Source organism: Podarcis bocagei (assembly GCF_964188305.1).
Source record: "Podarcis bocagei genome assembly, chromosome: 15".
Taxonomy (NCBI): Eukaryota; Metazoa; Chordata; class Lepidosauria; order Squamata; family Lacertidae; genus Podarcis; species Podarcis bocagei.
Window position 1 is genome coordinate 28234215 of NC_138141.1, and position 6686 is coordinate 28240900.

Genomic DNA, 6686 nt, shown 5'->3' on the forward strand with positions numbered 1-6686 from the left:
TGTACACATTCCTTGGCCAGAGAACTGCACTGCAAAATTCAAAGACGCCCGAATTTCAAAGAACAGCTGTGTTTGTTTGTGTATGGTTTCGGAAAGGGTGGGTTAGGTAGGTTCACCTTTAAACGCAAACAGAATCGACTTTCTCCCTCATCCCCTGCTCCTCCTTAAATGAAACATTAGAGAAATGTTTCAACAAAAACAGGAAAACTCTCTTGAGATCTTCTCCACATCTTGAGGCAGGTTGCACCCAAATTGTGGAACTGTAGAGTTGGAAGGAACAGAGGCGTAGGAAGGGGGGTGCGGTCTGCCCTGGGTGTCCTGACTGAGGGGGGTGACAAAATGGCAGGTGAATGAGTGGCACACCTCGCACCCCATGACAGCAGCTATTCTGACCCAGCTGCAGAGAGCAGGAGAGTGAGCAGCTTCCCTGCCCCTCTTCTACCCTGAATTGTGGAATGTGTGGGGGGGACCCTCCACACCCCACACCCTTGGGAGTGCGCCCCACACCCCGCCCCCCCTCCTGGGCAGTGCGGGCATATGCTCCGCCACTGGGAAGGGACCCAAAGAGTCATCAACTCCTTGCAAAGCAGGCATGAAATGAGAATCCAAAATGAATTTGGACATTCCTCTTCAAGCCAAAAGACTTTCAACACAACTACCAAAATTCTGCAGGCCAATGTTTGTTCATTCCTTTCAACACAACCAGTCTTTCACTGGTGCAATATAATAATGACAATAGAATAATTACTCAGCTGCCGTGCTAAAGGTGAAGCTCTTCTCAGTTAAGAGATACACTATTATTATCATTATTACTTATTAATTTTGTATTTTATTTTTTTTAAAAAAGATATTTATTAAAGTTTCCAATTTTTTACAAACAAAAAGAAAAAAGCAGACATAAAAAGAAAAAAGTTAAAAACACATAAATTTCACAACTTATTTTCTCATAACATATTTCCCTGACCTCCTCATACCTCCCCTTCTTGTATATCCAGTTCAAATTATTTGTGCAGCAAATCCATATCTCAAAGCATTACAGCTTTAAAACAAGAAAATACCTTATTTTCTCTCCAACATCTTAGGCTATTATAACCTTAAATTCTTACTTATAAAAAGAAAACCATTTTATCATATTCCTTTGTACCATTACAGCTAGAAACCACTTAATTTCAATCCAACATCATTCAACATTCCTTAATTTTACAGTATTTTTGTAAATAGTCCTTAAATTTTTTCCACACTTCTTCTGCCGACTCTTCTCCCTGGTCACGGATTCTGCCAGTCATTTCTGCTAGTCCCATACAGTCAATCAGCTTCATCTGCCATTCTTCCAAAGTGGGCAAGTCTTGCATCTTCCAATACTTTGCAATAAGTATTCTTGCTGCTGTTGTAGCGTACATGAAGAAAGTTCTATCCTTTTTTAACACCAACTGGTCAACCATGCCCAAGAGAAAAGCCTCTGGTTTCTTCGAGAAGGTATATTTAAATACCTTTTTCAATTCATTATAAATCATTTCCCAGAAAGCCTTAATCTTAGGGCACGTCCACCAGAGGTGAAAAAATGTACCTTCATTTTCTTTACATTTCCAACATTTGTTATCGGGCAAATGGTAAATTTTTGCAAGCTTGACTGGGGTCATGTACCACCTATATATCATTTTCATACATTATTACTTATTAATTTTGTATACCGCCCTTCACCCATAGGTCTCAGGGCAGGTCACAACATAAAATTACAGTGGTACCTGGGGATGAGAACGGGATCCGTTCCGGAGCCCCGTTCACATCCTGAACAGAACGTAAGACACGACTGCGCGGGTTGCGTTTTGCCGCTTCCGCGCATGCGCGTGATGTCATTTTGACCGTCTGTGCATGCGCGAGCGGCGGAACCCGGAAGTAACACACTCCGTTACTTCCGGGTCGCCGTGGAACGCAACCCAAAAATACTTATCCTGAAGCATATTTATCCCAAGGTATGCCTGTTCTCTGCCACCCAGGGTGTTGTGCAGACAGACCTGTGTGTACGGACTACATGTGCTATGTGGTTGACAGCTTCGTCTTCTCTCCCTTGGATGTTAAGATGAGTCCAGGGCACTGCCTGCTGTGATGCTCCAACAGGGAGAGGCAGCCCTTATCTGACATGAGCCACAGCGCTAACTTCACCAGCTCAATGGGCGTGAGGACTTGAGCTTCACGGCAATGCCAGCGGATGTTTCATTTAATAACTGCCTGGGATGCAGACCCAGCCCAAAGGGATCAGTGTCTTAATTAAGTAATAACATTCCCCTGGCAGAGTGTGGCCTTGGCAAGCCTGGAAGCTGAAATGCGACTGACCCGGCATTAAGCAGAAAGCGTGCTAATGGAGCCCATACCGGGGGTGTTTGCGGGAGGCAGGGCCCGCTTCAGGCGACGTTATTGAAATGAGGAGAGTGCCATGCAATCAAAATGAGATTAATCCTCCTTCCCTCACCGGGCAGCGTCTACAACAGTCCCTGGGTGCAGAACGGCAAACCCCAGAGTCTACTGTTGGCTCCCTGACTAATTGCTGCTAATTGGAAAAGGAACATGGGAAGAAGGCAGGTCACTGGGAAATGCTGGCGGAGCTCTAGACCCGCTCCTCCTGGAATGGCCGTGTTTGACGACGCTGCAGTATTTAAGGGCGACAATTAATATCATAAGGAGGGGGAAGAGAAAGGAGAGAAAATTGGCCTTCCAACTTTCCTGCTCCCTCCTGTCCCATCATCTGTTCTACAGAGATAATGCCAAGCCACAAAAGATTGGATGTGGTTTGCCAGAATCGAGGGCAGCCAGATGCAAAACACGGTAGAGCAGCAAGACCAGCATTCCTTCTCTCTCCCTCACAAGTGGCACCTGTGAAAAATGGCCCCCTGCTGCTCAACAGCTGAAGGTTCAGGAGACTACCTCTCCTCTGCTGCCCCCTAATGGCAGCTCCATGCTTTGTGCAGCATTTGCCAGGGGTTGCCCCCATTTGCTACACCAATGAGCCCTGTGCAAGGCGGACGTCTATAAAGTGCCCAGATGCACCTTCCTGAGTGTGGGTCACAGGAAGGTATTTATTTCATGGCATTTATACACTGCTTCATTGCAAAAGAAACTCCTCAAAGTGGTTTGCAAGAAAAGGCGAAACATTAAAATTGCCTCTAAATTATTTTTTAAGAACAATAATTTTAAGATTATTCAAAAAATTAAAATGACAACAGATTAAAAACCACACCAGCTTTCTATACATATGGACAGGCTTGTCTAAACAAAAATGTTTCAAGCAGCTGCCAAGAAGAGTACAGTGAAGCCACCTGCCTGATATCAATAGGCAGGGAGTTCCAACGTATAGGAAGCAGCCTTACACCCTGGGATATAAGATTTCTGTTGCACCCTGTTTCTGTCCCATGCGATGCTGTTTCTGCTCTGCTTCTGTTCAGCTTCCAAAAATGACATTATTCAAAAATGACACTGTCCTCTGTGATAGAATTTTACACAATTCAGAGACTGCAAGACAGTATCCACAGGGTGTTTCTTATGTTTTACCTGAGTTTGGATTTTGTTCTCCGATTCTTTTTGCAGCTTACCGCCATGTCATCCATAGACCTGGATTTGCTTCCTACAGCTGTCTGTCTCTTTAAGAACACTCCAAGTCTGATGCCTGATGATTAAGTCTATTAGATGTCTGAGGGGCTCGGCACTCAAGGTTTCTCCAGTGATGCGCTTTTTTCCCGTTCGCAAAGGCTCTCCCCATAAAAGTGAACTCTCTAGTGTGTTTTCAGCTTGTTAAAATCCATTCAGGCTTTTCCAGCCATTGAAGAAAGCTTTCCCACCCTTCAGCTTCAACCCCACAGCGCACACACACACAGTTTTTCTTCAAGTATTTGTTTGATTGCCATTACAAGGTTTGTATTCAAATAATGTCTTCCTTAGTTAAAAAGGGTGTGTGTGTGTGCCAGATTCATGGAACATCATTCGTAAAAGCAAGATGTGGCATAAATTATCACTTTAAAGCAAAGGTTGTGAGGAGGCTCCAGTCTTTGTTTGCAGATGTGGTAGCCTGGCTCTGCAACAGAGCTGGGAGATATTTTTCAGCTAAAGGGCCACCTTCCCTTTATGGGGAAGCTTCTGGGGGTTGCATGCTAATGGTAAGTAGCAGGGTTGGGCATGGGGCTACCAGGGAACTATTGGGCAGATAATAGTTCCTCATCAGGTATCTTCAAATATATCTGAAGGACCGTTGCATGGGAAATGAAGCCAACTTGTTTTTCTGCTGCTCTGGACCAACCAATTCAAGTCGCAAGAAAGGAGATTCTGGTCAAACGCTAGGAAGAACTTTCTGGCAGCAAGAGTCATTTGACAGTGAAACGGACAACCTAGGAAGGTGGTTGTTCTCCTTCCTTGGAGCCTTTGAAACAGAAATCAGATGGCCATCCATTAGGGATTGCTTAGCTGTGGTTCCTGCATTGCATGGAATTGGACTAGATTCTATGTGGGGCTGTGGGGGCTGAGCCCACCAGCCCCCCAAAAAATTCAGTGAGGGGGCCTGGCCCCTTCAATATTCTGTGGCTGTGCCAGTCCCGTTGGGCCTTTCAGAGGGCGCACCAGGCTCTGTCAGGCCTCCTCCTGCCATGTGACATCACACACACTGCACATATGACATCACCACACATGCCAGGCCCCCGCAGTGTTGGGTAGAACAACTCTGTATGGAGCAACAGCAAAGCCCCCAAAAGAATTGGCCAGTTATGGAGCTCCAATCAGAGCCAATCAGGTTGGCCACAGTGAGAACAGTATGAGTCATTGGCCTGAACCAGCAGCCTCTACTTGCGGCTTGAGGTTCCACAGAGGTGGACCACTGCTCTGACATCCAGATCTCCACCTCCCAGTCCTCTGGGACCTTCCCTGGGGTCAGAATCCTCTTGGAGTCCCAGGCCCCTCATTGAATCCCTCAACCCTGGGTGGGTCTCTCCCAATTCTCTGATCTCATCCTATTCCTCCTCGCCATCTGACCAACTCTCTATGATGCCTCCATGGGATTCGTGGCACCACTAAGGGAGATGTGTTGCATTTCTATTTAAACTGGAATTATCACTTCTAAGGTGGCATCTAGACACCAGGGGTGAATGAAATCGTCGTGACACCCAGGGCGGGGCGTTGCTACGTAGGGTGCATGTGCGGCGTTGCTATGCACGATGCATGCACCGTACATAGCGACACCACACATGTGCTGTACTTAGCTGTTTGCCGGCATGCTGCTCCAGCACCGTACAGTTGGTGCCAGGATCTTCTGCTCATGCTGCAGCCGCAAACGGAGGAGCAGAGGGATCCCGGCACCATCCGTAGGGCACTGGAGCGCCGCCAGCGGCAAACCGCTATGTACAGCGCATGTGCGATGCCGCACGTGCACTGTACATAGCAGTTTGCCACTGGCGCCAGGATCCTCTGCTCGCGGCTGCAGCCACAAACGGAGGATCCTCCACATGCTACGAGTCCCTGTGGGGTGCCTTCTTGTCACCCCCGCAGATATGGCACCCGGGTCAAACCGCCCCCCCCCATTCCCCATTGCGATGCTACTGCTAGACACATAAATTAACACATGCTGTCCTCTCTTCCCTGGCAATGAAATGCAAGTGGAATGCGGAAAGGCTTTCCTGGTGTTAGAAAAGTGTTGTTGTTTTTTTAAAGAAGAAGAAGGCCGCCATCAAATAATACACAGTCAAACGAACCCATCACCCAACCCAAGTTGATGGATTTGGCACTGGTGCCAAGTTCTCTGAAGTGCAACAGCAAACAAGCCCACTCATTGTAAATAAATCAGCCACACTTCCTCCAGGGTAGGGCATTACGGGAGAGGGAGGGAGAGAGCAGCTTAATGGCAGCACGGTGGCTGAGAGGAGAATTCCAATGAAGTTTTGAAAAACTCTTTTGACATTTGAGAAAAGAAATTGTCAAGCATCTAAAGCGGCGAAGAGAGCAGGGGCCTCACCGGATGAATGTCACATTTCAGCCTGGAAAGATAGCAGCTGTTTTATCTCTGGGAACAGGTGGCTCAAAGCTACAAAGAAGATACATTGGGCATGATTCGGTCACCATTTGCACCACTCTGGAGAAGACAAAATGGGCCCTGATCCAGGAGAGTTTGCTGGGATTTACACCGTTGAGAGGGGAGGGGAGCAAATTTAGCATGGGTGCTCAGGAAGACCATAATGGGCCTCAGGGAAAATTCAGGGGCCCATTTGAGAAGAAGACTTTCCTTCACAATTAAACATTATATATACAATGCTATGTATTTGATTCCATTTACGAATTGCTTCCCATAATATAACCCCAAAGTGTTTTGGCAGAGAAAACATCAACCGTTCAAAACAAATCTATATACAAAAGCAATTAAAAAGGATTCCATGATGCAAAAACAATTTCAAATCCAATTGAGATAAAGACTGGTACAAATATATCCACTTAAAGGGCTCATTGAAAAGGGGAAGGACCTCAGCTGAGGCTGCAAAGATGATAAGCAGCTGTCTGTCACCTGAAGCAAGCCTTTCTGCTGTCCTTCCAAAAGTCACGCCTTCTTGAACCCCAGTTGGCGTCTGCTCAGACCCTTTCCTCAGGCTGACTAAGTGAGCCATGGGCCACATCCACAACATACAGGATCATCCTACCAATTTTAAACAGTCGTGGCT

At 46.6% G+C, this 6686-nt stretch overlaps 1 long non-coding RNA gene across 1 annotated transcript; it reads left to right on the forward strand.

Annotated features, from left to right (window-relative positions):
• The first annotated feature begins 4714 nt into the window (after positions 1-4714).
• Positions 4715-6283, forward strand: LOC308574031. The gene is made up of 2 exons (XR_014002311.1): positions 4715-4850; positions 5941-6283. It is a non-coding gene; the product is annotated as an uncharacterized lncRNA (long non-coding RNA).
• Positions 6284-6686: the final 403 nt, after the last annotated feature.